Raw genomic sequence first — 7,702 nt, 5'->3', positions numbered from 1 at the left:
AAAAAAAAAGCACAGAAGAGCCTTTTACTGGATCACACGATTCCAGAAGCTCCCTTCAAACGATAAAAAGAATTAATTTATTTTCTTTAAACTTGGCGATCCCAGAGTGTCTGTCATCTCTCTTCTGTCTTATAATTTTTATCCCTCTCTTGTCTTAATTTCTCTTCAATCATAAGTTTTCACGAAACGAAACAAAAAAAAAAACCAAAAACAAAAAAACCAAAACAAACAAGAAACCTTTCTGTCGTAGCCCTCATTAAAAGATCCAAGCAAAATACTTTCTAACCTGCGTTGGTGGTATAGTGGTAAGCATAGCTGCCTTCCAAGCAGTTGACCCGGGTTCGATTCCCGGCCAACGCATCGGGTTATCTTTTACTACGTTCATCCTTGGTTCAGAGATCCGTAGCTCCTGTGAGAGCTTCTTCTCAAACTTATATGGGTCATATGCTATGCGGATCTGCTTCTTACAGCGAATGGCATTGCAGGCTTGTTCGATTATCCTTTTTGGGGCTGTTTAGGGAAGTATCTAAAATGGAGACCCGGCTCTCTTCTGAGACTTTAGAGGCAGCCCCGCCTTCGGTTCGGGAGGCTTTGTGAGTGGAGCCATGAAACACGGCCCTGGAGAAGGAAATAGTTGCACCATCCTGGTAACTTTGTTACCGTTGATTCCTGAGCCCAGTGTGGTGACGTCAATGGGAATGCCTGCAACAGGGCTGGCTTCTTTGGAGAGAAACAGCATAGGTCGGCTGGTGAGGCGGGCGGTGGTTTCTCACCCCAGGTCAGGAGATCCGGGGAAGCGAGGAGTTGATGCCCTCGCTAGTATCGCGGAAGCATCAGGGTTACAAAGCCCGACTTTTGACATTGCGGCCATATAGACAACTAAACAAATTGGGCAACTCGAGAAGGCTGCTCTCATTCAAAGGCCATTCAATTGACGCCGCAACCCGCTGCTTGCCCGGTGGCTCGCCGTGATCGTATAGTGGTTAGTACTCTGCGTTGTGGCCGCAGCAACCTCGGTTCGAATCCGAGTCACGGCATTTAGTAGTACCGTCCCTTTGCAGCTTTTTTATTTACTAATTAACAAAACTCTGGTTTTGCGGTAAAACTGAGTCACCGAAATAATTCCAAGCGGCTTATCCAATACGAGGATCCTACACTCTTGGGAAGAGCCAGATCTGCAAAAGGAGACTCTTCCCGCCTTCCCCATCGCAAGGGAGAAGTAGTCCGGTGATACCGAAACTTGGCACCTCCGCTCTCAGTCGGAGAACCAAACACTTGAGGAGCAGAGCGCCTGTCTCTGCAGCAAATGCTGTACGAGTGTGTCTCTGTCGATTCTACACCAGATGGCCTTGTTACCACAAACTTGGTTTTAAAAACAAACTTCTGCCGAAGGAGAATGAATAGTGTCTGTTTTCCCAGTAAGGCTCTCCCACACCCGGAGCCATCATCACCGAGGTCTAGGTCGAAAAAGGAACCGGGGTAGAAGAGCCAATCTCCAGGAATACAAGTCTCCGCGCACCCGTTCCGCACACCGGGTCGCCACAAGAACTGAGCCCGACGTCCGCGCGCTTGCTCGGCTACTCCTCGGTGCCACGTGCCCCAGAAACCCAGCTCTCAGGGTGATTCCGCTCAGAAAGAGCTGGAGGAATCAGGCCCATCTGTCTCTGTGCATGAAGAGTATCAGACAAAAGGCACTAAATTATAGATTCTGGAACTTTGCTAATGCCGATTACGAACAAGTGGAACAATTGCGTCACTATACAGAAAGATTATAAAGATGTAGAAACAGCAAAACTCACAGCGCCCGGCTAGCTCAGTCGGTAGAGCATGAGACTCTTAATCTCAGGGTCGTGGGTTCGAGCCCCACGTTGGGCGTCCTTTTTTACTATTTTCTTCTGTTTTTGTTTTTTAAACCCTGACCCTTGCAGTTTTGATTCTCTTCTCCGCTGGGAACAGAATCATGAGCATCTCAATTTTCATTTATTTACACCACTGTTTTAAATTTCAGTGAACCGGTCTTAGGAGGTGAAGGCACAAGGTGTTCTATAATCAACCTTGGTTAAATGAATCCTTGGCTGAAAAAAATAACAAAACAACAATAATAAAAATCCCACCACCCACAAAATAACCATTAATAATAATGACGATGACGATGATAAAAACAAACCTGCAAATGACTCCAAAACTTTACCCCATTTACACCAAACTCTAGATTTACAAAGATTCCAGCCAAGAGTTTTCAGAGTGGTGGGAGACCTGGGGCCCTGTTCCATGCCAACTGCCGAACAACGCCCCATGGCTTTCCTCCATCCCTTCATCTCATCCTTGGGGAATTAAATTATTCATTCATATATTAAATGAAGTCAAACTTTCAAAAGAAAGACTACTTCAGATAGGCAATTATTTGTATCTAAAAATTGATGGCGTCTGAAAGAAAACACATTGTTTTTAGTACATACACAAGCACATTGGGAATGATATCCAAATAATTAAAATTCTTACAATGAAAGGGCCAACTGTGGGCTCTGAATGATGAGTGAAACCCAGAAATTTCACTTCAAAACAGCAGAAACAAACAGAAGACTGTATGAACTTCTGTGAAAGGAGATGAGTGGACAAATAATCAAGGATCAGACGGCATCTGTCTTTTCCATGATGTTGACACATTGAGCCTGTAACCAAATGTGCCCCCACCCCGTGTTGGTTTCTTGGTTCACTGGAACCAAGCAGCATCCATAGAAAAACTGTAGGAGAGTTTCTACCCAGGCAAACATGTTACTATTGAGTTACTTGGGGTATTGGAAATCAAATCCAGGGCTTTTCAAGTTCGTTATGTAAACTGCTCTCCTACTCAGTCCTCATCCCCAGCAAACCCTTTTTACTTTTTACTGGAGACGAGTCCCACCTATTTGCCCAGGCGGGACCTGAACTCATTCTGCAACCTAGTCTAGCCCTGGAAATAAGGTGCTTCTGTGTCAGCTTTATCTAGGGGGTGAGAGGAATGGGCACGTCTAAAAAACATCATTGGTAAAAGAAGTGAATGTCACTATTAGACTTGACAATTGGTGGTGTTTGTCACACTTGTGGTTAGGGCAGTGCTCTATTTCTGCTCAGATGTGATAGTGTGTGTGTGTGTGTGTGTGTGTATAGAATGCACATGTGCACTCTTAGATAGGGTCTTGCTACATCTCCACAGGGCCACTGACCTCAGTTTCCCAAGTACAGGTTTTTCACCTCTCTTCCCCTTGGAGACAGGGTCTCACTCTGTAGACCAACCAGGCTGGCCTTGAACTCAAAGAGACCTGCCTGCCTCTGCCTCCTGAGTGCTGGGATTAAAGGGGTACAATACCATGCCCAGCAAATGTCTTACTTTGGACAGGATAGCCTGGCTGAGGTGTTTTAATCAGATCGCCTCCACACTGGCAGCAGTCAAGACACTTTTGGTTTGCTGTTTTCTTTTTCAACAACAGGGAGAAATGTACCATAGCTGAGGGTTGTCAGGCCTGGCAGTGCAGGTGTCTAATTCCAGCCACTTCAGAAGCAGAGGTTCAATGGTCACCAAGTCCACAGGACTACTTGGTCTTACACATTTAGAATGGCAAGCTTGGCCATTCCAAAAACTGGCTCAGCTGCTCTTCCAGGGGTCATGAGTTCAATTCCCAGCAACTATATGGTGGTTCACAACCATCTATAGGGGGATCTGATACCCCCTTCTGGCAGGTGGATAATAAATACAATTAAAACGAAACAAAACAAAAAAACCTCTGTCTCAAAATTAAGAGTGAACAATACCATCTCCCCCCAAAGAAAGAAAAAAGAAGGGAAAAGGGCTGAAGTAGTGAATAAATTTAATCCCACCTCTCCTGCTTTAAAAGAGAGGGGGAGGGAATAAGGCTGAGATAAATAATGAAAATACTGATGTTGCAACTGAAAATAACTACTATATTGGCTATGTTTAATCAACATTGTTGGGAATACAAATGTTCCTAAGCTTTTCTCATCAATTGTTGAGTGAATTTGCAAAGGAAGTTTTCCTATTAACCCTCATCTACAGTTGGGAAATTGGGTAATTTCTTCAAAGTCTTATTCTGGAGGCTGACTGGGGGACCAGCATGCAATATCATTAAATTGTGAAGCAGAGAAATAGATATTTAGAGGCTCTAGAGTAAATTCTGAGACCCCAGAAACCAACCATGGAAAAGCAGGTTAGAAGTTCTCGTGGAATCGGAACCTTCTCCGTATTATTTAGGAACTCTTCAGCCTCTTTAAGGATGGCAAATACAATTTTCAACGGCTAGAGAGGAGAACCTTGGCAAAAGGCACCGTCCCTGGGTGGGCTCGAACCACCAACCTTTCGGTTAACAGCCGAACGCGCTAACCGATTGCGCCACAGAGACATGTGAAGTAAAGACTGTAAATCCTTTTCCTAATCTTAAGACTATATTTTTGACTTCCGGTCTCTCCGGCCACCCCCTCCCCCGTTTTTGTGCCCTGCCCAACTCCCAGCATTCCAGAAACTGAATCCTGAAATCGAGAACCGTAGTTGTCTTTAGCCAATTTGCATATTAGTCCGGTAGCTCTCAGCTCAGTGCCTCAGACCTCCTCCCCACACGGGGTTCCAGTTTCTCAGTCTCAAGAGTCGCCTGCCCTCTACTGGTCACCACCGCCGCTCACCCGCCCACTCGGGTAGCGTCCTCAGCCTCTACCCGGGGCTTCGCAGGCGGCCGTGCAGGTGGGTGGAGCCGCTGCACCCGCCGCGTGCCCTGCGGCTTCCTCACCTTTTCCAGAGCACGCCGGGCACCTAGGGAAACACTTGTGCGTGCGCTCGGAGAAAAGGACATCCCACCACGTGGCTTCCAGAGGGGAAAAAAATGTCCGGGAGGGCTTTTAGTCCTACGAGGACTCCAGAATGAGAAAAACGGACCTGTGTTTTGGAGGAGTGTTTCCTGCGTTCTCTGAGCTGTTAGAATTTGGCAAAGGTCCTCACTTGGGACCTTAAAACACTACACTAAAACAAACTAAAACACTAAAACCCTCTCAAGGTCAAGTGACCTCATCCTTGGGTCTCCTCCAGTGGCTGTGTGAACTACGGAGTGTTGAAAACAAAAGGCCTCGCCTATTTTTCCAGGCCAGTAATCCACAGACTCTGGTGGGCTGAGCCAAGAGGATCACAAACAAGTCCGGCCTGGATTACAGTCACCTCGTGCAATTTATAACAACCCACCACAAAATCAAAGGTTAAAATGGACTGCAGACAGTTCAGTGGAAGAGCGCTCACAGCCTATGGAGGACAGAGTGAAACCATGGAACTGGACCACTCCATAGGGAGATAGCACGGTTTTTGGTCAGTGTTAAAGTTCCATGGCAATCTCTCGAGGGCAGAGAGAACGAGAAAGGTGGAGAAAGCCTTGCCAGTTTTAAGGGGTGCAGATAGCTGCAGGGGAGAGAAGTGTGCAAGCCAAAACAGCCCGAGGACTAGTGTGAAACTTGGATGTTACAGGTGTGTGTTAATGGGGACATAAGAGCCAGAGAAGTAGTGTGGGGACTTTGGGGAGTGTTATGGGTCTATAATACGGAACTGAATGCCCGGTTATTGGAAGTAGTTGGCTGTAAATGCAGATAAGGGAAGTTTTTGATTGTTATTTTGTTTTGGTTGGTTGGTTTGGTTTTGAGACAGGGTTTCTCTATGGAATAGCCCTGGCTGCAGATAAGAATGTACTAGCTTCCTGAGAGATACCGGAAGCCTAGATTCTATCCCAAGTACTGAGAGAAACAGCAGAAAGATGGCAGAATTTGGCAATCTTAGGGGAATACGATGCTTAGTAGAGGGCCTTGGTGAACATGGATGCCAGGAAGGAGAGGGATATGAGAGCACTGGGGACAGAGACAGCCACATCTACTGACATGAAATTTCAACCTGGGGATTTGAAACCAGGGTAGCATGACTCCTGAAAACAGGCTCAAAGTCACTTTGCTGCTACACCACTACGGAGAAAGTCAACTGTGTACTTGTTTAAAACTAGAAAAGAAATTATTTGATAGGCATAAGATCTGCCCAAATGTCCTCATGATTTGCTGGTCACCTCATAATCACTGTCTTACAACTGCCTCCAAATAGCCCTCTTAAAAAGGAACAAAAGCCCAGTGCAGTGACCCATGCCTTTAATCTCAGCACAGAGGCAGGTGGATATCTGTGAGTGTCAGGTTAGCCTGCTCTACAACTGAAGTTTGAGGACAGTCAGGGCTAGTGCATGGAGAAACTGTTTCAAAAATGAAAAAGCCAACAGCAAAACAATAACAAAAGCCAAAACAAATAAACAAAAAAACACCCAAAATGACCAGAACAAAACCCTTCTTCTGGGCTTCAATCCCAGTTTTGGGAAGCAGAGGCAGGTGGATGGACCACATGAGTTCTAGGCCAGCTTGACCTACTTAGTAAGCTACAAAAAAAAAAAAAAAAAAAAAAAAAAAAAAAAAAAAAAAAAGAGAGACATTAAAAGTTTGTATTACATTCCCCTTATCTTCAGTGTATATGCCTGTAAATATTTATCTTCGCCAACATTGCTTTCTAAATCTGGGATTTTTTCCCTCTCATACACTGCTCTCACCCCACATCCCTTCAACAGCCTATTCTTAAAAGAGAGATCATCAACATTTTTAATTTAAAAGTCAAGAACGAGAGGTGGTTAGCTAGTTAAGAGCCACATATGGTGGTTCACAAGTGCCTGTAACACCAGCTCTGGGAGGACCTGACCTCTGACCTCTGAGAACACCCAAACCTCCAATACAGAGACACAATAGAATTAAATATGGATTTTTAAAACACTTTTTAAAACACACAGAAAATATAAAGAGAGACCATAACGAGCATCCATACTTCCCATCACTGGAAAGTACTGTTACAGATTACAGTGTGTGTTACAGTAATCGCCATCTTTGGCAGAAGTATAGACATCGACTGAGTGCAGTTGAAACCAATCAGGAAAGCATAAAGGTGGCAAGGTTTCTCTCTGTGGCGCCTCCCGTTGAGAAAGGGCTTTTATTAACAGATGGCCATTGTCGGGGTCACTTTTTGCTTGGTATCTCCACAGAAAGTATCTCTAAGAACGTAAGGCAGGTTCGGTTGGTTTGTGGCGAAGGAAGCTGAGAGCAGTTACCCTCCAGACTGAGCCTTATTTGGAGGGAGAATCTGGAAATTACCGGGGACCTTGAACCGGGAGAGCAGTTCCGGGCGTTAGCAGAGAGGACAGAGACAGCCTCTAGTGGAGAAGCTGGAGAGGCAGCAGTCATGGATAGGATGGCTCTGGGAACTCGCTGTCCGTCCGTCCAAGAAACCCCAGGGCCAAAGTGCGCTTCCTTTGATCGTTTTGTGGGAACGGGACTTCCTGTCCCAGCCCCCAAGATCTGTGTAGAGCGCTCTGAGTTAAAGGGGCCCTCAGCTCCTTCATCTGTCTCAGGACAAACTAACTGCAAGTTGGGGGCTTTGTGTGACAAAAGCGAAGGGTCGGGCACCGTAGAGTGGCTGAGCAAGCTTGTATTAGGGAGAAAGGATGGGGAAAGTCTGTACAGTAACTCTAGAGGTAGCTAGTTAGAAAACAGAGAAATGACATAACCCAGGGAAGGCCACACTGGAATGGAACACAGCTTTAACTGCCTACTTTTTCACATCAGAAACGTCAGGGGAGAGCGCGGACGCAGTCCC

General features: G+C 45.8%; 1 long non-coding RNA gene and 4 other non-coding genes across 5 annotated transcripts; 3 read left to right on the top strand and 2 right to left on the bottom strand.

The window, feature by feature from the left end:
• The first annotated feature begins 288 nt into the window (after nucleotides 1-288).
• Nucleotides 289-360, top strand: Trnag-ucc. Its single transcript has one exon. It is a non-coding gene; the product is annotated as a tRNA-Gly (tRNA).
• Nucleotides 361-965: 605 nt separating this feature from the next.
• Nucleotides 966-1,037, top strand: Trnah-gug. The gene has a single exon. It is a non-coding gene; the product is annotated as a tRNA-His (tRNA).
• A 765-nt stretch (nucleotides 1,038-1,802) lies between these two features.
• On the top strand, nucleotides 1,803-1,875 carry Trnak-cuu. Its single transcript has one exon. It is a non-coding gene; the product is annotated as a tRNA-Lys (tRNA).
• A 2,448-nt stretch (nucleotides 1,876-4,323) lies between these two features.
• On the bottom strand, nucleotides 4,324-4,397 carry Trnan-guu. Its single transcript has one exon. It is a non-coding gene; the product is annotated as a tRNA-Asn (tRNA).
• A 2,411-nt stretch (nucleotides 4,398-6,808) lies between these two features.
• On the bottom strand, nucleotides 6,809-7,696 carry LOC116094187. The gene is made up of 2 exons (XR_004119989.1): nucleotides 7,201-7,696; nucleotides 6,809-7,100 (listed from the first exon to the last, which is right to left on the bottom strand). It is a non-coding gene; the product is annotated as an uncharacterized LOC116094187 (long non-coding RNA).
• Nucleotides 7,697-7,702: the final 6 nt, after the last annotated feature.

Source organism: Mastomys coucha, unplaced genomic scaffold (assembly GCF_008632895.1).
Source record: "Mastomys coucha isolate ucsf_1 unplaced genomic scaffold, UCSF_Mcou_1 pScaffold16, whole genome shotgun sequence".
Lineage (NCBI taxonomy): Eukaryota > Metazoa > Chordata > Mammalia > Rodentia > Muridae > Mastomys > Mastomys coucha.
This window is presented reverse-complemented; position numbering and strand designations above follow the sequence as displayed.